The sequence below is a fragment of the Perca fluviatilis genome, unplaced genomic scaffold, assembly GCF_010015445.1.
Source record: "Perca fluviatilis unplaced genomic scaffold, GENO_Pfluv_1.0 PFLUV_unplaced_scaf_1, whole genome shotgun sequence".
NCBI lineage: Eukaryota > Metazoa > Chordata > Actinopteri > Perciformes > Percidae > Perca > Perca fluviatilis.
In genome coordinates, this window is record NW_024375502.1 from 40089 (window position 1) to 62991 (window position 22903).

The window sequence follows — 22903 nt, forward strand, 5'->3', positions numbered from 1 at the left end:
TGACATTAGTCCTGGAGTCTTGTCTCTATTAGAGGACAGAAAGATGACATTAGTCCTGGAGTCTTGTCTCCATTAGAGGGCAGAAAGATGACATTAGTCCTGGAGTCTTGTCTCCATTAGAGGACAGAAAGATGACATTAGTCCTGGAGTCTTGTCTCCATTAGAGGACAGAAAGATGACATTAGTCCTGGAGTCTTGTCTCCATTAGAGGACTTAAAGATGACATTAGTCCTGGAGTCTTGTCTCCATTAGAGGACTTAAAGATGACATTAGTCCTGGAGTCTTGTCTCCATTAGAGGACTTAAAGATGACATTAGTCCTGGAGTCTTGTCTCCATTAGAGGACTTAAAGATGACATTAGTCCTGGAGTCTTGTCTCCATTAGAGGACAGAAAGATGACATTTGTCCTGGAGTCTTGTCTCCATTAGAGGACAGAAAGATGACATTAGTCCTGGAGTCTTGTCTCCATTAGAGGACAGAAAGATGACATTAGTCCTGGAGTCTTGTCTCCATTAGAGGACAGAAAGATGACATTAGTCCTGGAGTCTTGTCTCCATTAGAGGACAGAAAGATGACGTTAGTCCTGGAGTCTTGTCTCCATTAGAGGACAGAAAGATGACATTAGTCCTGGAGTCTTGTCTCCATTAGAGGACAGAAAGATGACATTAGTCCTGGAGTATTGTCTCCATTAGAGGACAGAAAGATGACATTAGTCCTGGAGTCTTGTCTCCATTAGAGGACAGAAAGATGACATTAGTCCTGGAGTCTTGTCTCCATTAGAGGACAGAAAGATGACATTAGTCCTGGAGTCTTGTCTCCATTAGAGGACAGAAAGATGACATTAGTCCTGGAGTCTTGTCTCCATTAGAGGACAGAAAGATGACATTAGTCCTGGAGTCTTGTCTCCATTAGAGGACAGAAAGATGACATTAGTCCTGGAGTCTTGTCTCCATTAGAGGACAGAAAGATGACATTAGTCCTGGAGTCTTGTCTCCATTAGAGGACAGAAAGATGACATTAGTCCTGGAGTCTTGTCTCCATTAGAGGACAGAAAGATGACATTAGTCCTGGAGTCTTGTCTCCATTAGCGACAGAAAGATGACATTAGTCCTGGAGTCTTGTCTCCATTAGAGGACAGAAAGATGACATTAGTCCTGGAGTCTTGTCTCTATTAGAGGACAGAAAGATGACATTAGTCCTGGAGTCTTGTCTCCATTAGAGGACAGAAAGATGACATTAGTCCTGGAGTCTTGTCTCCATTAGAGGACAGAAAGATGACATTAGTCCTGGAGTCTTGTCTCCATTAGAGGACAGAAAGATGACATTAGTCCTGGAGTCTTGTCTCCATTAGAGGACATAAAGATGACATTAGTCCTGGAGTCTTGTCTCCATTAGAGGACGTAAAGATGACATTAGTCCTGGAGTCTTGTCTCCATTAGAGGACATAAAGATGACATTAGTCCTGGAGTCTTGTCTCCATTAGAGGACTTAAAGATGACATTAGTCCTGGAGTCTTGTCTCCATTAGAGGACAGAAAGATGACATTTGTCCTGGAGTCTTGTCTCCATTAGAGGACAGAAAGATGACATTAGTCCTGGAGTCTTGTCTCCATTAGAGGACAGAATGATGACATTAGTCCTGGAGTCTTGTCTCCATTAGAGGACAGAATGATGACATTAGTCCTGGAGTCTTGTCTCCATTAGAGGACAGAATGATGACATTAGTCCTGGAGTCTTGTCTCCATTAGAGGACAGAAAGATGACATTAGTCCTGGAGTCTTGTCTCCATTAGAGGACAGAAAGATGACATTAGTCCTGGAGTCTTGTCTCCATTAGAGGACAGAAAGATGACATTAGTCCTGGAGTCTTGTCTCCATTAGAGGACAGAAAGATGACATTAGTCCTGGAGTCTTGTCTCCATTAGAGGACAGAAAGATGACATTAGTCTGGAGTCTTGTCTCCATTAGAGGACAGAAAGATGACATTAGTCTGGAGTCTTGTCTCCATTAGAGGACAGAAAGATGACATTAGTCTGGAGTCTTGTCTCTGTTAGAGGACAGAAAGATGACATTAGTCCTTGAGTCTTGTCTCCATTAGAGGACAGAAAGATGACATTAGTCCTGGAGTCTTTTCTCCATTAGAGGACAGAAAGATGACATTAGTCCTGGAGTCTTGTCTCCATTAGAGGACAGAAAGATGACATTAGTCCGGAGTCTTGTCTCCATTAGAGGACAGAAAGATGACGTTAGTCCTGGAGTCTTGTCTCCATTAGAGGACAGAAAGATGACGTTAGTCCTGGAGTCTTGTCTCCATTAGAGGACAGAAAGATGACGTTAGTCCTGGAGTCTTGTCTCCATTAGAGGACAGAAAGATGACATTAGTCCTGGAGTATTGTCTCCATTAGAGGACAGAAAGATGACATTAGTCCTGGAGTCTTGTCTCCATTAGAGGACAGAAAGATGACATTAGTCCTGGAGTCTTGTCTCCATTAGAGGACAGAAAGATGACATTAGTCCTGGAGTCTTGTCTCCATTAGAGGACAGAAAGATGACATTAGTCCTGGAGTCTTGTCTCCATTAGAGGACAGAAAGATGACATTAGTCCTGGAGTCTTGTCTCCATTAGAGGACAGAAAGATGACATTAGTCCTGGAGTCTTGTCTCCATTAGAGGACAGAAAGATGACATTAGTCCTGGAGTCTTGTCTCTATTAGAGGACAGAAAGATGACATTAGTCCTGGAGTCTTGTCTCCATTAGAGGACAGAAAGATGACATTAGTCCTGGAGTCTTGTCTCCATTAGAGGACAGAAAGATGACATTAGTCCTGGAGTCTTGTCTCCATTAGAGGACAGAAAGATGACATTAGTCCTGGAGTCTTGTCTCCATTAGAGGACTTAAAGATGACATTAGTCCTGGAGTCTTGTCTCCATTAGAGGACTTAAAGATGACATTAGTCCTGGAGTCTTGTCTCCATTAGAGGACTAAAGATGACATTAGTCCTGGAGTCTTGTCTCCATTAGAGGACTTAAAGATGACATTAGTCCTGGAGTCTTGTCTCCATTAGAGGACAGAAAGATGACATTAGTCCTGGAGTCTTGTCTCCATTAGAGGACAGAAAGATGACATTAGTCCTGGAGTCTTGTCTCCATTAGAGGACAGAAAGATGACATTAGTCCTGGAGTCTTGTCTCCATTAGAGGACAGAAAGATGACATTAGTCCTGGAGTCTTGTCTCCATTAGAGGACTTAAAGATGACATTAGTCCTGGAGTCTTGTCTCCATTAGAGGACTTAAAGATGACATTAGTCCTGGAGTCTTGTCTCCATTAGAGGACAGAAAGATGACATTAGTCCTGGAGTCTTGTCTCCATTAGAGGACAGAAAGATGACATTAGTCCTGGAGTCTTTCCAATGTTCCTGTTCTCCCAGAAAGAGAATGAATGAAGCAGGATGAGCAGAGAGCAGAAATCATTCAGTGAAGAGATTCAGACTTTATTTTCTGCTTGATAGCTTCTAGTTTCTCCAGCAGCTTCTGTTTCTGGAGATTAAAAAGTGGTCTTCCTCTCTTTCTAACAGGACCCATCAGAGACCAGACCCTGCTGAACCTGAACCTGAACCTGGACCCAGCTGTGTATCCATGAAGAGTCACCGGTCCATGGAGATACCACTACTTTAAAAAAAAGACCTTTTAAGGGAGAGGCAAGTAGAAATGGAGGAGAGAGATGGAGAGATCAAGAGACTTGAAACGCAGAAGCTGCAAATTGAAAGGGAAATTGAAACGTTAAGAAGAAGAAGATTGAGGTGAGTTGTGAACATCCAGCAAACTGGAACGAGTCTCATTGGATGTAACTACATCCCGTCTGGGTTGTTTTGGGTCATGTCAGTCTCATGCACACAAATAAATAAATAATAAATTTTTTTTTTTTTACTATAACTCCTAAATAACTCCTTTAGGAGTTATTTAGGAGTTATAGTAAGGAGTTTTTCTTTGTGGAAAGGAATTATTGTATATAATATTGCTGATTTGTATTTGAACTTTTATGTATCAGAGAAATTTTTGAATTTATTTTCAGCATCTTTCTTCACATATATTTATATTCTCACATCTGAAAGTTGTCCAGTAAGACCAGTCTTTAACTGTAGATCTCAATTTAATATTGGACCTGGTTTGATCCAATATTATCTGGTGTTTTACCCAAATTAAAAAGCTGAACTGTCAAGGCTAAGGCGGTCTATTTCCATCAGCAGATTACCCATTCTTCTACCAACCCAAAGACATTATGGCATACCCTTAAGGTCATCACTGGTGAAACTGAGAAAAAATGAATGTCAATATTTCCCTTCAGGCTACTCTTATTTCAGTGTTTTCTTTGTGGAAAGGAATTATTGTAGTTGATGACTGAAATGAGAATAGTTTTTCTAAATTATTTCCTGTCTCACTCAAAATATCTTTCTGTTTAGACAACATGTTTTTTAAATAATTATATTCTGATTTCAAAAGATATTTTTATTGAGTTTTGGACAGAATGTAAAGCATTATTGGCATGTTATTGTTAATAATTAGGCCTACATACATATTCATATTAATATTATAATTTATGCAGGAAGACTTTACCTGAACATGTGACCCTCAATAAATGTTTTTCTATCAGGACGCAGCAGAAACCAGAGTCTCCTGAACCTGATCCTGAACCTGAAACTGAACCTGAACCCAGCTGTGTGTCCTTCAAGAGTGACCGGTCAAATGGTCTCCATATTAACTTTAAAGGTCAACAACCCTCTGCTGAAAAGAGGTAATCTGTTAATAATATTATAATATTGCTGATTCATGTTTCAACTTTTATGTATCCAGAGACATTTTTGAAGTTATTTTCAGCATCTTTCTTCTTCACATATATTTATATTCTCACATCTGAAAGCTGTCCAGTAAGACCAGTCTTCAACTGTAGATCTCAATTTAATATTGGACCTGGTTTGATCCAATATTTTGTTTTACCCAAATTAAAAAGCTGAACTGCGCAAGGCTAAGGCGGTCTATTTCCAGCAGCAGATTACCCATTCTTCTACCAACCCAAAGACATTATGGCATACCCTTAAGGTCATCACTGGCGAAACTGAGAAAAAAATGAACGTCAATATTTCCCTACAGGGTACTCTTATTTCAGTGTTTTCTTTGTGGAAAGGAATTATTGTAGTTGATGACTGAAATGAGAATAATTTTTCTAAATAATTTCCTGTCTCACTCAAAATATCTTTCTGTTTAGACAAAAACATTTTATTTTTAATATTTTTATTCTGATTTCAAAATATATTTTTATTGAGTTTTAGACAGAAAGTAAAGCATTATTGGCATTTAATTGTTAATCATTAGGCCTACAGACATTAATATTAATATCATATTTTATGCAGGAAGACTTTAACTGAACATGTGACCCTCAATAAATGTGTTTTTCTATCAGGACCAGATTTTTCTGATTTTTCTCTGGTGTTTTAGCATTTTAACCCAGTTTTTTGTATAGTTTATTGAACTTCTTTGTGTTAATCTTGTTTTAGTTGCTGCTTGAATCTCCAGCAGTTTTTGTGTCTGAACACTAAAAAGTGAATTTCCATCCCTGTTGGTCTTACTCTCTGTGTAACAGGATCCATCAAAGACCAGACTCTGCTGAACCTGAACCCAGCTGTGTGTCCTTCAAGAGTGACTGGTCAAAAGATCTCTATATTGACTTTAAAGGTCAACATTCCTCTGCTGGAAAGAGGTAAGCTGTTAATATTATAATATTGCTGATTCATGTTTTAACTTTTATGTATCCAGAGAAGTTTTGGAATTTATTTTCAGCATCTTTCTTCTTCACATATATTTATATTCTCACATCTGAAAGCTGTCCAGTGACCTGGTTTGGTCCAATATTATCTGGTGTTTTAGCCCCATTAAAAAGCATTTTAAATCTCCCATAGCCAATCATGAATGGCAAAATTCTTCCCAAATGTTCTTCTCCAACTGGGAATACCAGGGGGATGGTTGGGATGTATGCGCTTCAGAGTGCCCCTTCCAGGGTAACTTCATCTGCACATCCCCCCTGGATGTGTCACCTGGGTCAGGACACTATTTATCATGAGAAGACTTCTGCCATTTGAGTCTGGACACTTAAGGCCAAGTTTCAGGGACTGAGTTCATGACCAGATAACCCCCAAGTCTCCTGACCCAAATTGGTCAAAATGCAAAATTCTCCCCAAATGTTGGATGTGGGTTTGCCAGTTGGATGTCAGATCAGAAGTCAAAAAGAAGCAAAAAAAAGGGGAACCACCATCCAACAGTATCCTCAGTCCAGGTCAGCAGTTCTCCCCGACTACAAACAGGCCACCTAAGCTCTGCTTCCCCTCCTGAGACGGCTGATGGTTTGCCAAAATCGTTTTCAGGCCAACTGAAGGTTTTTCACCGTTGACTCCCCAAACTTCTTCTACCTACAAATATTTGGCTCCATGACCACAGAAGCTGCAGACCTCCTGGCCTCATGATACCAGTCTGCTCCTGTAGGAGTTCTTTAGGCCAACCATGTTGTAGCCCTTGTTTACTTCTTAGTTCTTTCTGTTGATTCACAATGGGGTCAGCAGTAGCACCAACACTTTAATGTCAGGGGAAACCATCTCATTCAATGCTGTAATCAACACTTTAAGTCAGAGGACCTTTACCTTGTGTTTGTCTCTGTGTGGACAGACATGATGTGAGCTAATTCTTCCTGATTCCTCCACAGAGTGGACCAGGAGAGCTCAGAGGTTCCCATTGGTCGGTCTGCCCAGCAGCATCAAACACACCTGGACTCCATTTTTATGGTCTGTACATTTACAACAACTACTTTTACATCTATTCTGTTCACAATCACCTCCATGCTGCACGTTTTAGACCAGAGGATTGTCAGTCTGTACAACATGGATCTGATGTTTGCTTCCATGATTTCAGTTTGATTTGATTCATATAATCTTCTGTTCCAGCTGCTGGAGGACAACATCATCACTTATGTGAAGAACGAGCTGAAGAAGATCCAGAAGATTCTGAGTCCAGATTACCCAGAATGCTCAGAGAGTCAGAGGAAGGATGAAGATGAAGAGCAGAGGAGGAGCAGAGAGGCAGTTTTGAAGATCACACTGCACATCCTGAGGAGAATGAAGCAGGATGAGCTGGCTGACCGTCTGCAGAGCAGTAAGATGATTTCTCTAAAGAATTAACTTGCTGGACTAATGGGACGTTTACTACTGTCTCCAGAGATGGCTCAAAGTATGTTCATGTTTCTTTATAAATCACTTACTGATCTTCTTTGTTCTGTATTCATTTAGGAAGTCCAGCTGGAGTTTGTAAGCGTAATCTCAAATCTAAACTAAACAAGAAGTTCCAGTGTGTGTTTGAGGGGATTGCTAAAGCAGGAAACCCAACCCTTCTGAATCAGATGTTCACAGAGATCTACATCACAAAGGGAGGGACTGCAGAGGTCAATGCTGAACATGAGGTCAGACAGATTGAAACAGCATCCAGGAAACCAGACAGACCAGAAACAACAATCAGACATGAAAACATATTTAAAGCCCCACCTGGAAGAGACGAACCAATCAGAACAGTGCTGACAAAGGGAGTGGCTGGCATCGGGAAAACAGTCTTAACACAGAAGTTCACTCTGGACTGGGCTGAAGACAAAGCTAACCAGGACATCCAGTTCACATTTCCATTCACCTTCAGAGAGCTGAATGTGCTGAAAGAGAGAAAGTACAGCTTGGTGGAACTTGTTCATTACTTCTTTAGTGAAACCAAAGAAGCAGGAATCTGCAGGTTTGAAGAGTTCCCGGTTGTGTTCATCTTTGATGGTCTGGATGAGTGTCGACTTCCTCTAGACTTCCTCAACACTAAAATCCTGACTGATGTTACAGAGTCCACCTCAGTGGGTGTGCTGCTGACAAACCTCATCAGGGGAATCTGCTTCCCTCTGCTCGTCCTCTGGATAAACCACACCGACCTGCAGCAGCCAATCAGATCCCTCCTGGGTGTGCTGACATGGTGACGGAGGTCAGAGGGTTCACTGACCCTCAGAAGGAGGAGTACTTCAGGAAGAGATTCAGAGATGAGGAGCAGGCCAGCAGAATCATCTCCCACATCAAGACATCACGAAGCCTCCACATCATGTGTCACATCCCAGTCTTCTGCTGGATCACTGCTACAGTTCTGGAGGACGTGTTGAAGACCAGAGAGGGAGGAGAGCTGCCCAAGACCCTGACTGAGATGTACATCCACTTCCTGGTGGTTCAGTCCAAAGTGAAGAACATCAAGTATGATGGAGGAGCTGAGACAGATCCACACTGGAGTCCAGAGACCAGGAAGATGATCGAGTCTCTGGGGAAACTGGCATTTGAGCAGCTGCAGAAAGGCAACCTGATCTTCTATGAATCAGACCTGACAGAGTGTGGCATCGATATCAGAGCAGCCTCAGTGTACTCAGGAGTGTTCACAGAGATCTTTAAAGAGGAGAGAGGACTGTACCAGGACAAGGTGTTCAGCTTCATCCATCTGAGTGTTCAGGAGTTTCTGGCTGCTCTTCATGTCCATCTGACATTCATCAACTCTGGAGTCAACCTGCTGTCAGAAGAACAAACATCATCATGGCTGCCTAAAGTCTTCAAAGAAAAACTAAAACATCTCCACCAGAGTGCTGTGGACAACGACACCTCTGTAATCAACCTGCTGTCAGAAGAACAAACAACATCAATACTGTTCTACCAGAGTGCTGTGGACAAGGCCTTACAGAGTCCAAATGGACACCTGGACTTGTTCCTCCGCTTCCTCCTGGGTCTTTCACTGCAGACCAATCAGAGTCTCCTACGAGGTCTGCTGACACAGACAGGAAGTAGCTCAGAGACCGAATCAGGAAACAGTCAAGTACATCAAGAAGAAGATCAGTGAGAATCTGTCTGCAGAGAGAAGCATCAATCTGTTCCACTGTCTGAATGAACTGAATGATCATTCTCTAGTGGAGCAGATCCAACAGTCCCTGAGTTCAGGAAGTCTCTCCACAGATAAACTGTCTCCTGCTCAGTGGTCAGCTCTGGTCTTCATCTTACTGTCATCAGAAGAAGATCTGGACGTGTTTGACCTGAAGAAATACTCTGCTTCAGAGGAGGCTCTTCTGAGGCTGCTGCCAGTGGTCAAAGCCTCCAACAAAGCTCTGTAAGTGGGATTTATTCATCAATAAATACTCTGATATCTTTCAACAGGAGTTAAATATAAATAACTTTTTTACTTCCTGTTGTTTCTCCAGACTGAGTGGCTGTAACCTGTCAGAGAGAAGCTGTGAAGCTCTGTCCTCAGTTCTCAGCTCCCGTCCTCTAGTCTGAGAGAGCTGGACCTGAGTAACAACGAGCTGCAGGATTCAGGAGTGAAGCTGATCTCTATGGACTGAAGAGTCCACACTGCACACTGGAGACTCTCAGGTCAGGATTCATTAACCCATTCAGCTGATGATCATTTAAACTCTGATTAACTTTAGTTGACAAAACTGCTAACATGAAGCTTTGTGTCTGTTGATATAATAAACTTGGGCAGTAGTTATAATTATGTAATTATTCATTTCTAGAGTCAGAGTTAATTTCCATGATGATTGTTTACTTTTGTTGTTGAATAAATAAATACCACAGATGATTTTAAAGATTTATTCTTAATCTGGACCAAAATGTACCTGGACAGCAAGCTCCCCTCGGTTGACAGCGGGTTCCTGTGTGTTGTTCTGTGTGTCTGCAGTCTGTCAGGCTGTCTGATCACAGAGGAAGGCTGTTCTTCATTGTCTCAGCTCTGAGCTCCAACCCCTCCCATCTGAGAGAGCTGGACCTGAGCTACAATAATCCAGGAGACTCAGGAGTGAAGCTACTGTCAGAGGGACTGAAGGATCCTCTCTGGAGACTGGACACTCTCAGGTACAAACACTGATGAACAAAAATGAGATATTTGTGTAGGAAGTTTTAAAGGAGAACATCTCTAAAAGAACTAAAATGATAACTCCCTTTTGTTAATAATTGATGTAATTTGGACACATCTCTGTATGTTAAAGGCACTGTCCGTGGTTTTAAGAAACATCCTGTTTTTCCCTCTTTCCCGGGATCAAGTCAGTTTCAACTCGACAGAGGTCCAGGACAGGTTTAGCCTAGCTTAGCACAAAGCAATGTGCTTTCTATTAGGGCTGAAACGATTCCTCAAATAACTTGAATAATTCGATACAAAAAAAATGCTCGAAGCAAAATTCTTTGCCTCAAAGCTACGTTAAATCAATGTAATTAATGTTGTACCGGCTCACTGTGTTTCCGCGACGGAGGATTTTTACTAAGCGCAAGAGGTTTGCGCTTCGGCGACACAACACAAGCACAGACAGTATATAAACACAAGACTGACGGCCCAGATTACAAATGAAGGAAGACGAAAATAGTGAGGGTCTAAGAGAAGAGACAGGTGAGAGAAAATGACAGAAAGTTTGGGATCATTTTAAGCTGCAAACATGCTGCTACATCACCTCTGTAACAAACATCCAGTGTACTCATCCATTCCACGGAGCCAACCCGACACAAGGTAGCCAACGTCTGCTGCTCGTCCAACCGCTGTTTACACAACTAGCCTGCAGCATGCTACTCTGCTAATAGCGCGATGTTTTTACACAACTAGCCTGCAGCATGCTACTCTGCTAATAGCGATGTTTTACACAACTAGCCTACAGCATGCTACTCTGCTAATAGCGATGTTTTACACAACTAGCCTACAGCATGCTACTCTGCTAATAGCGATGTTTTACACAACTAGCCTGCAGCATGCTACTCTGCTAATAGCCATGTTTTACACAACTAGCCTACAGCATGCTACTCTGCTAATAGCGATGTTTTACACAACTAGCCTACAGCATGCTACTCTGCTAATAGCCATGTTTTACACAACTAGCCTACAGCATGCTACTCTGCTAATAGCGATGTTTTATTACACAACTAGCCTGCAGCATGCTACTCTGCTAATAGCCATGTTTTACACAACTAGCCTACAGCATGCTACTCTGCTAATAGCGATATTTTTACACAACTAGCCTACAGCATGCTACTCTGCTAATAGCGATGTTTTACACAACTAGCCTACAGCATGCTACTCTGCTAATAGCGATGTTTTACACAACTAGCCTACAACATGCTACTCTGCTAATAGCAATATTTTACCAACAAGCTAAAATGAAAGCTGTCGGTTTGTAGTCTAACTGTTTATTAGTTTGCTTCTAATCTTTGGAAACTTAGCTGCTGCCGGTTCAAACCGCCTTCCCCTGCGCATGGCTACTTAATATGCAGCGGAATGACGTCATCATGCATTCTTTATTTTTTTTTTTTTTTATTTATTTTTTTTTTTTTCTTTTTTTTTTTTTTTCTTTTGTATACGTGTCCCCCAGAACAGTGTAGTTGCCCTGCTGTAAGCTTCGTGCAGTCACATTTACCCTCTGGTCAGTGAACAGCTCTTTTGCATATCCAGTGTAAAGAGACAGAGGAAAGAAGGGGAATGGGGTGAAAAATATTATCATTTGGGCCACCATAAATGTACTATTGTAATGTATTTTTTTTTTAAGGGTCTTGGAATTTGGCAATAAAATGTTTTGCTTTTTCTAAAAAAGGAAACCTGTCTTTTTAGTAAACAGCAATAATTATATATTTACTATTGCTGCTTACTAAGTATTTCTTACTAAGTGTTTCTTATCCGATTACTCGATTAATCGATTGAATAATCGGTAGAATATTCGATTACAAAAATAATCGATAGCTGCAGCCCTACTTTCTACGTTGTGAGAAGAGTGTGTGGATGAAGCATTAATCTACTCTTTCAGCAGACTAGTTAGCTAGAGGTTTACAATGTCAGCTGCCGGTGCTGCATGGCTCATGTGATCGATCAGAGACATACACTGACGTTCGTTCAATTATTGTACAAAGTTCCTCTTGTGCCGGGAGAGTACCGACTTTAAGTTCAAAAAGTCCCTCAAAATGCTTTTTCTAGTTCCTGGAGTACAAACACAATATATGTGCGTGTGAGAGTGATGTAATGTTGATGTTTCTCTATAGAGAAAGGTCCACTGTTGCACCAAATGCTTGCTCTTGGGGGATTGTTGGGTCTCTCTAAATGATAGTGTGACAGTGGTGCCAGCAGCGTCAATCCTGTGCAGCGCATACGTATATTTTTCTATGAGACATTTATCTAATGATAACAATGTGTAAATGCACATAGTCTGTTCTGCTCTCTGCTATGTTCAGTTATAGTTTCCTCGTTATTTCTACATTATTTCACCCACAAGCCATCCACTATTAATCAGAATATTCATTGTTAAGTGACTCGACGTCTGTAGATCAGAGGTGTATTGTCAGGCAAGGCCTTCTGCTGGCAGTGCAAAGAGGATTGTCAGAGGTAACCTTCAGAAAATTATATTTTATAATTAGTGTTACGTATATAGGTTCATTTCTAAATATATATATTTACTACCCCCATATGTATTTTATATATTGTATAGGCTCCAAATTCGTTTGGATTTTTAGATGTAAAGTTAATGAAAGAAAGGTGGATGTATTTTTCCTTCTCACATGACAAGCAGCTTTTTGTTAAGTTTAATGGATTTTTCAGCATTTTAGTGAAATTATTTTTATAGCTATTACTGCTTACTCTTTAGGTGTTAAAGATTAGAGCAGCAGTGGCTGCTGTGTCTTTGTAAAGTTAAGCCCCTGCTGCTTGGTTGGCTGGTATTTGTGGGGAGGCCTGTTGGATCGCTGATTGTGTAATTCCAGTTGTTGATTGCTTTGTGGTCACCGTATGAGTAAATATGATCGGTTGTTGTGGGTTTGTTTTGGTTTCTTTGGTAATTCAATTTATTTGACTGCTATCTGTTGTGTTTGTTTTGCTGGGAGAAGTTTATCCTTAGACTTAGTTAAATCTAATTGCCATTTATGATGTGGTTACAATGACTACAAATGAAATGATATTTAATGTTGAAAATGTCCTTAAAATTAATACATGTTTTGTTTGGCCTTTTAAAAGGTTATCAACCTAACTTACTACTGCTAGCTACAATGCGTCTACCTACTACTGCTAGCTACAATCTTCCTACTACTACTACTACTACTACTAACTAACTAACTACAATCTTCTACTGCTGGCTACAATCTTTACTGCTATTAATAACTCCTCTGCTGCTTTGTACCTAAATTTAAATCCATCTAAAACAAACTAAACTGGGTCATGAAAAGAAAGTCAGAAGAAATCTGAGTTGTCCCTTAGTTCTCCAGTCCTTGAAGAGGCCTTTTCAAGTTTGGTTAAAGAGCTGAAGTGTGAACCATACATAACTTGACAATGCTATCCTACGATAATTAAATCACCTTTGAATAACCTCATGACACTTAGAACATTACCGTGTGGAATAACATGATTTAACACAAGGCTTTCGACACTGTCTGCTGCATCACATATAGTCAAAATGAATGGAATTACCAAAGAAACTAAAACAAACCCACAACAACCGTTACATACTTCCTCATGCAGGTGACCATAAAGCAATCAAAAACACAAATTACACACAATCAGCGATCAACAGGCTTCCCTACAAATTCAGCCAAGCAGCGGGGGCTTCAACACACAAAGACACAGCAGCCACTGGACACTGCTCAAATCTTTAACACCTAAAAGCAAGGCAGTAATAGCTAGTAAAATAATTTCACTCAAATGCAGATAAATTGTTTCATTCGAGAACTAGACGCTACCCTATATGTGGGGGCAAAATTTATTTTGTGCAGCAAAGAGGTCAATCTAGAGGCACTCTCCATTTGCTTGCGAAGCTGGAAAAACTAAACTCTGGTCAGGCCAATCACATTGTGTATAGAGTCAGTGGGCGGGGCTTATGGCTGCTGCTGCAGCTTAACTCCAAGTCTTCCAGAAGACAGCTGTTCCCAGCAGCAGCCATAAGCCCCGCCCACCGACTCTATACACGATGTGATTGGCCTGACCAAAATTTGTTTTTTTGCAGCTTGCAAGTCAACGGAGAGTGCCTAGACCCCCCTGGCTGCAAAATAAATTTGCTGCCGCTAGGGTAGTCTAGATTTCTAGGCTAACCAAAAGCTGCTCATCATGTGAAGAAAAAGTACATTTATTTTAGAAATGAATATATAGACCTTTAATTATAAAAATATAATTTTCTGATTCTGACAATCTCATTGCCAGCAGAGAAGGCCTTGCTGGCCCTAACAGTACACCTCTGATCTACAGATCGAGTCATAACAATGAATATTCTGATTAATAGTGGATGGCGTGTGGGTGAAATAATGTAGAAATAACGAGGAAACTATAACTGAACATAGCAGAGTGCAGAACAGACTATGTGCATTTACACATTGTTATCATTAGATGTCATAGAATAAAAATTACACACAATTCAAACAGGATTATGGCTTCTGGCACCACTGCCACGCTATCATTTGCAGAGACCCAACAATTCCGGCAGAAGATCAAGCATTTGGTGCAACAGTGAACCTTTCTCTGTAGAGAAACATCAACATTACTCTACACGCGACATATATTGTGTTTGCACTGCAGGGACTAGGAAGAGAGCATTTTGAGGGACTTTTTGAACTTAAAGTCGGTAATCTCCCAGCACAAGAGGAACTTTTGTACAATAATTGGACCAGACGTCAGTGTACGTCTCTGATCGATCACATGAGCCATGCAGCCCGGCAACTGACATTGTAAACTCTAGCTAACTAGTCTGCTGGTAGGTAGATTAATGCTTCATCCACACTATTCTCACAGCATAGAAAGCACATTGTCCACACTGTCCTGGACCTCTGTCGAGTTGAAACTGACTGGATCCCGGGAAAGAGGGAAAAACAGGATGTTTCTTAAAACCATGGACAGTGCCTTTAACATACAGAAGATGTGTCCAAACTACATCAATTATTAACAAAAGGGAGTTATCATTTTAGATCTTTTAGAGATGTTCTCCTTTAATACTACCTACACAAATATCTTTTTGTTCATCAGTGTTTGTACCTGAGAGTGTCCAGTCTCCAGAGAGGATCCTTCAGTCCCTCTGACAGTAGCTTCACTCCTGAGTCTCCTGGATTATTGTAGCTGAGGTCCAGCTCTCTCAGATGGGAGGGGTTGGAGCTCAGAGCTGAGACCAGTGAAGTACAGCCTTCCTCTGAGATCAGACAGCCTGACAGACTGCAAACACACAGAACAACACACAGGAAACCTCTGTCAACACTGGGAGCTTGCTGTCCAGGTACATTTTGGTCCAGATTAAGAATAAATCTTTAAAATCATCTGTGGTATTTAATTATTCAACAACAAAAGTAAACAATCCTCATGGAATTTAACTCTGACTCTAGAAATGAATAATTACATAATTAATAACTACTGCCCAAGTTTATCATATCAACAGACACAAAGCTACATGTTAGCTGTTTTGTCAACTAAAGTTAATCAGAGTTTAAATGGTCATCAGCTGAATTAGGTTGATGAATCCTGACCTGAGACTCTCCAGTGTGCAGTGTGGACTCTTCCAGTCCATCAGAGATCAGCTTCACTCCTGAATCCTGCAGCTCGTTGTTACTCAGGTCCAGCTCTCTCAGACTAGAAGGACTGGGAGCTGAGAACTGAGGACAGAGCTTCCCAGCTTCTCTCTGACAGGTTACAGCCACTCAGGCTGGAGAGACAACAGGACGGAAACAAGTTATTTATATTTAACTCATGTTGAAAGATTTTGGAGTATTTATTGATGAATAAATCCCACTTACAGAGCTTTGTTGCAGGCTTTGACCACTGGCAGCAGCCTCAGAAGAGCCTCCTCTGAATCAGAGTATTTATTCAGGTCAAACACGTCCAGATCTTCTTCTGATGACAGTAAGATGAAGACCAGAGCTGACCACTCAGCAGGAGACAGATAACCTGTGGAGAGACTTCCTGAACTCAGGGACCGTTGGATCTGCTCCACTAGAGAATGATCATTCAGTTCATTCAGACAGTGCAACAGATTGATGCTTCTCTCTGCAGACAGATTCTCACTGATCTTCTTCTTTATGTACTTGACTGTTTCCTGATTCGTCTCTGAGCTACTTCCTGTCTGTGTCAGCAGACCTCGTAGGAGACTCTGATTGGTCTGCAGTGAAAGACCCAGGAGGAAGCGTAGGAACAATTCCAGGTGTCCATTTGGACTCTGTAAGGCTTTGTCCACAGCACTCTGGTGGAGATGTTTTAGTTTTTCTTTGAAGACTTTAGGCAGCCATGATGATGTTTGTTCTTCTGACAGCAAGTTGACTCCAGAGTTGATGAATGTCAGATGGACATGAAGAGCAGCCAGAAACTCCTGAACACTCAGATGGATGAAGCAGAACACCTGGTCCTGGTACAGTCCTCTCTCCTCTTTAAAGATCTGTGTGAACACTCCTGAGTACACTGAGGCTGCTGTGATATCGATGCCACACTCTGTCAGGTCTGATTCATAGAAGATCAGGTTGCCTTTCCGCAGCTGCTCAAAAGCCAGTTTCCCCAGAGACTTGATCATCTTCCTGGTCTCTGGACACCAGTGTGAATCTGTCTCAGCTCCTCCATCATACTTGATGTTCTTCACTTTGGACTGTACCACCAGGAAGTGGATGTACATCTCAGTCAGGGTCTTGGGCAGCTCTCCTCCCGCTCTGGTCTTCAACACATCCTCCAGAACTGTAGCAGTGATCCAGCAGAAGACTGGGATGTGGCACATAATGTGGAGGCTTCGGATCTCTTGATGATGGGAGATGAGTCTGCTGGCCTGCTCCTCATCTCTGAATCTCTTCCTGAAGTACTCTCCTCCTTCTGAGGGTCAGTGAACCCTCTGACCTCTGTCACCATGTCAGCACACCCAGGAGGGATCTGATTGGCTGCTGCAGGCCGTGTGGTTATCCAGAGGCGAGCCGAGGGAAGCAGATTCCCCCTGATGAGGTTTGTCAGCAGCACACCCACTGAGGTGGACACTGTAACATCAGTCAGGATCTCAGTGTTGAAGGAAGTCCAGAGGGAAGTCGACACTCATCCAGACCATCAAAGATGAACACAACCGGGAACTCTTCAAACCTGCAGATTCCTGCTTCTTTGGTTTCACTAAAGAAGTAATGAACAAGTTCCACCAAGCTGTACTCTTCTCTTTCAGCACATTCAGCTCTCTGAAGGTGAATGGAAATGTGAACTGGATGTCCTGGTTAGCTTTGTCTTCAGCCCAGTCCAGAGTGAACTTCTGTGTTAAGACTGTTTTCCGATGCCAGCCATCCTTTGTCAGCACTGTTCTGATTGGTTCATCTCTTTCAGGTTGGGGTTTTAAAGATGTCTTCTCGCCTGATTGTTGTTTCTGGTCTGTCTGGTTTCCTGGATACTGTTTCAATCTGTCTGACCTCATGTTCAGCATTGACCTCTGCAGTCCCTCCCCTTTGTGATGTAGATCTCTGTGAACATCTGATTCAGAAGGGTTGGGTTTCCTGCTTTAGCAATCCCCTCAAACACACACTGGAACTTCTTGTTTAGTTTAGATTTGAGTTTACGCTCACAAACTCCAGCTTGACTTCCTGAATGAATACAGAACAAAGAAGATCAGTAAGTGATTTATAAAGAAACATGAACATACTTTTGACCCATCTCTGGAGACAGTAGTAAATGTCCCATTAGTCCAGCATGTTAAATCTTTAGAGAAATCCTCTTACTGCGCTGCAGATGGTCAGCCAGCTTGTCCTGATTCGTTCTCCTCAGGAAGTGCAGTGTGATCTTTAGAAATGCCTCTGTTCCCCTCCTCTGCTCTTCGTCCTCATCCTCCCTCTACCTCTGACTGCATTCTGGGTGATCTGGACTCAGAAGTCCTGGATCTTCTTCAGTTCGTTCTTCACATAAGTGATGATGTTCTCTCCAGCAGCTGGAACAGAAGATTATATGAATCAAATCAAACTGAAATCATGGAAGCAAACATCAGATCCATGTTACACAGACTGACAATCATCCACTGGTCTAAAAAGTGCAGCATGGATATGATTGTGAACAGAATAGATGTAAAAGTAGTTGTTGTAAAATGTACATACCATAAATATGGAGTCCAGGTGTGTTTGATGCTGGGCAGACTGACCAACTTGGAACCTCTGAGCTCTCCTGGTCCACTCTGTGGAGGAATCAGGAAGAATTAGCTCACATCATGTGTGTCCACACAGAGACAAACACAAGGTAAAGTTCGTTATAGTTACCCCTGACATTAAAGTATTGGGGTACCGCGGACCCCACTGTGAATCAACAGAAACAACTAAGAAGTATACAAGGGCTACAACCAGTGTTGGGAGTAACGGCATTTAAGTATAACGGCGTATTAAGCAGGTTATTTTTCAGTAATGGAGTAATCAAATTAATTACTTTTCCCATCATCATTGCAAAGCCGTTATCGTTACTGAGAATGTAAAGTGTCGGTTACTACAATTCGATTGAATGAAGCGAGGTAATTGAGGCTTTGGCTAATAACCACCAGCTGGAGAGAGCAGGGGATGATGACACTGTTGCAAATGCGATGATGATTGGCGGGGTGGGCGGATGCCTCTGCTCACGGTCTCACTCTCACCGAACGCCTGACTACCACTCAAACAGTAAACACAATAAGACAGCGGACAATGAAGCAGCAGACTGGCATCATGATGCCAGTTGTTCTGCAGCTTCTGCTGTGTTGGAAACAAGAAGAAGTGTGGAACAATGGACACTTACGCTGTAATGACACAAACGCCCGCATCTTGACTATGCAACGGAAAGGGGAGGGACCAGGGACGTCGAACCGGCAGCTGATTGGACGGAACGGGTCACGTGGTTTTGGCTGCGTCCCCGATTTCACAACAGAGCATAATGGGGCTCGTTCAGTAATACGATCTCGTTTCTTACGAAAATAGTTCAACGAAACGTGTTTCGAAAACATTTTGCGAGAAATAGGCCGTTGCAGTTGCTGAATCTGTCTTCATTTCACATCAACAAAGGTCAGTTTAAGAGATTTTCACAGAGGTGGCGGGGCGCCGCCCGTTCGTATTTCCGGTAAGTTTTTAACATAGTGTGCTCCCTTTGGGACACTAACCATCCAAACTGGGCACTACGGCAGGTAGTCAGTGCACATTAGCAGTTTACTGACAGAAGTGTGCGGTTTGAGACACAGCCAAGGTAAAGGTCCTGTGACTTAAAGTGTTGATAACACCATTGAATCAGATGGTTTCCCTGACATTAAAGTGTTGGTGGTACTGCTAACCCCACTGTGAATCAACAGAAAGAACTAAGAAGTAAACAAGGGCTACAACATGGATTGGCCTAAAGGACTCCTCGAAGCAGCAGACTGGTATCATGAGGCCAGGAGGTCTGCAGCTGCTGTGGTCATGGAAGCAAACATTTGTTAGGTAGAAGAAGTTTTGGGGAGTCAACGGTAAAAACCTTCAGTTGGCCTGAAAATGATTTTGGCAAACCATCAGCTGACTCAGGAGGGGAAGCAGAGCTTAGATGGCCTGTTTGTAGTCGGAGAACTACTGACCTGGACTGAGGATACTGTTGGATGGTGGTTCCTTTTTTGCTTCCCCTTTGACTTCTGATCTGACATCCAACTGGCAAACCCACATCCAACATTTGGGGAGAATTTTGCATTTTGACCAATTTGGGTCAGGAGACTTGGGGGGAAATCGGTCATGAAGCCACTCACTGAAACTTGGCTTAACTGTCCAGACTCAAATGGCAGAAGCTCTCTCATGGCAATATAGTGTCCTGACCCAGGTGACATCAAACACTTCTCGGGTCACTGGTTCCTCCAGGGGGTGTGCAGATGAAGTTACCTCTGAAGGGACACTCTGAAGGCATACATCCCAACCATCCCCTGGTATTCCCAGTTGGAGAAGAACATTTGGGAAGAATTTTGCCATTCATGATTTTTAGCCTACCCTATGGCTATGGGAGATTTAAAATGCTTTTTAATGGGGCTAAAACACCAGATAATATTTGACCAAACCAAGGTCACTGGACAGCTTTCAGATGTGAGAATATAAATATATGTGAACAAGAAAGATTCTGAAAATAAATTCCAAAACTTCTCTGGATACATAAAAGTTGAAACATGAATCAGCAATATTATATATATTAACAGCTTACCTCTTTCCAGCAGAGGAATGTTCGACCTGTAAAGTCAAATGGGTGTTCATATGACCGGTCACTCTTGAAGGACACACAGCTGGGTTCAGGTTCTCGCAGAGTCTGGTCTTTCATGGATCCTGTTACACAGAGAGTAAGACCAACAAAGGATGGAAATTCACTTTTAGTGTTCAGACACAAAACTGCTGGAGATACAAGTAGCAAGTAAAACAAAATTAACACAAATAAGTTAACTAAACTACTAAAAACTGGGTAAAAAAGCTAAAACACCAGAGAAAAATCAGAAAAATCTTTTCCTGATAGAAAAGCGGGTCACATGTTCAGTTAAAGTCTTCCTGCATAAAATATATTATTAATATTAATGTCTGTAGGCCTAATTATTAACAATTAAATGCCAATAATGCTTTACTTTCTGTCCAAAACTTTTTTTTTTATAAGTGTTTTTGCCTAAACAAAAAGATATTTTGAGTGAGACAGGACATTTTTATGCAAAAATATTCTCATTTCAGTCATCAACTGCAATAATTTTTTTCCACAAAAAAGACTGAAATAAGAGTACCCTGAAGGGAAATATTGACATTCTTTTTTCTCAATTTCACCAGTGATGACCTTAAGGGTATGCCATAATGTCTTTGGGTTGGTAGAAGAATGGGTAATCTGCTGCTGGAAATAGACCGCCTTAGCCTTGTGCAGTTCAGCTTTTTAATTTGGGTAAAACAACAGATAATATTGGACCAAACCAGGTCCAATATTAAATTGAGATCTAGAGTTGAAGACTGGTCTTACTGGACAGCTTTCAGATGTGAGAATATAAATATATGTGAAGTAGAAAGATGCTGAAAATAAATTCAAAGATTTCGCTGGATACATAAAAGTTGAAACATGAATCAGCAATAATATAATATCATTAACAGCTTACCTGTTTTCAGCAGAGGGTTGTTGACCTTTAAAATTCATATGGCGTTCATTTGACCAGTCACTCTTGAAGGACACACAGCTGGGTTCAGGTTCAGGTTCAGGACACTCTGGTTTCTGCTGCGTCCTAATAGAAAAACATTTGTTGAGGGTCACATGTTCAGGTAAAGTCTTCCTGCAAAGAATATGATATTAATATGATTATGTATATAGGCCTAATTATTAAGAATAACATGCCAATAATGCTTTACTTTCTGTCCAAAACTCAATAAATATATCTTTTGAAATCAGAATAAAAATATTAAAAAAAAAAAGTTTTGCGTGAGACAGGAAATTATTTTGCAAAAATATTCTCATTTCAGTTATCAGCTAAAATAATAATAATTCCTTTCCACAAAAAAAACACTTTATTTGAAGGAGTGTGCATGAGACTGACATGACCCAAAACAACCCAGACGGGACGTAGTTACATCCAATGAGACTCGTTCCAGTTTGCTGGATGTTCACAACTCACCTCAATCTTCTTCTTCTTAACATTTCAATTTCCTTTTCAATTTGCAGCTTCTGCCATTCAAGTCTCTCCATCTCTCCATCTCTCTCCTCCATTTCTACTCGCCTCTCCCTTAAAGGTCTTTTTTTAAAGTAGTGGTATCTCTATGGACCGGTGACTCTTCATGGACACACAGCTGGGTTCAGGTCCAGTCAGGGTCTGGTCTCTGATGGGTCCTGTTAGAAAGAGAGGAAGACCACTTTTTAATCTCCAGGAACAGAAGCTGCTGCAGAAACTAGAAGCTATCAAGCAGAAAATAAAGTCTGAAGCTCTTCACTGAATGATTTCTGCTGTCTGCTCATCCTGCTCTGTCATTCATTCTCTTTCTGGGAGAACAGGAACATTGGAAAGACTCAGGACTAATGTCATCTTTCTGTCCTCTAATGGAGACAAGACTCCAGGACTAATGTCATCTTTCTGTCCTCTAATGGAGACAAGACTCCAGGACTAATGTCATCTTTCTGTCCTCTAATGGAGACAAGACTCCAGGACTAATGTCATCTTTCTGTCCTCTAATGGAGACAAGACTCCAGGACTAATGTCATCTTTCTGTCCTCTAATGGAGACAAGACTCCAGGACTACTGTCATCTTTCTGTCCTCTAATGGAGACAAGACTCCAGGACTAATGTCATCTTTCTGTCCTCTATTGAGACAAGACTCCAGGACTAATGTCATCTTTCTTCTGTCCTCTATTGGAGACAAGACTCCAGGACTAATGTCATCTTTCTGTCCTCTAATGGAGACAAGACTCCAGGACTAATGTCATCTTTCTGTCCTCTAATGGAGACAAGACTCCAGGACTAATGTCATCTTTCTGTCCTCTAATGGAGACAAGACTCCAGGACTAATGTCATCTTTCTGTCCTCTAATGGAGACAAGACTCCATTATGACAATCAGTCTCACCTTTCTGTCCTGTGTATCGAATGTAAAAACAGGATTTAAAGTGGAGCTTTTGCATGAGTCTTTGAGGAGAAACTCTGTTTTACAGACCTGTCCATTAAATCAACTATCCATTAGTCCATCAAATCCTTTGAGTGTTAGTCGACTGAGAATTTCTTTAATTAAAAGAGAGCAGATCTGGGCTCAGGTCCCTGATGTAAAAGCCTTCTTACTGCATTATATTCTATATATTTACATGTTTAAGTGTTACCTGCCTCCTGAGTTTTGTGTTCTCCTTCAAATAAATAAGGATGTTTGTAGGAGCCTAAATGCAGTCATTTATGTTTTGATAATTGGA

At 41.5% G+C, this 22903-nt stretch overlaps 1 long non-coding RNA gene and 1 pseudogene across 2 annotated transcripts in view; one reads left to right on the top strand and one right to left on the bottom strand.

The window, feature by feature from the left end:
- Positions 1-22903, top strand: part of LOC120554981 — a 211745-nt pseudogene that overhangs the window by 39776 nt on the left and 149066 nt on the right.
- The window catches only part of LOC120554988, a 50019-nt gene continuing 47321 nt past the window's right edge, over positions 20206-22903 (bottom strand). For both annotated transcript variants that reach the window (XR_005638587.1, XR_005638586.1), the window contains 3 exons: positions 21629-21840; positions 21119-21241; positions 20206-20318 (listed from right to left, as the gene is read on the bottom strand). This is a non-coding gene — a long non-coding RNA (uncharacterized LOC120554988). The remainder of the gene's footprint in view (positions 20319-21118; positions 21242-21628; positions 21841-22903) is intronic.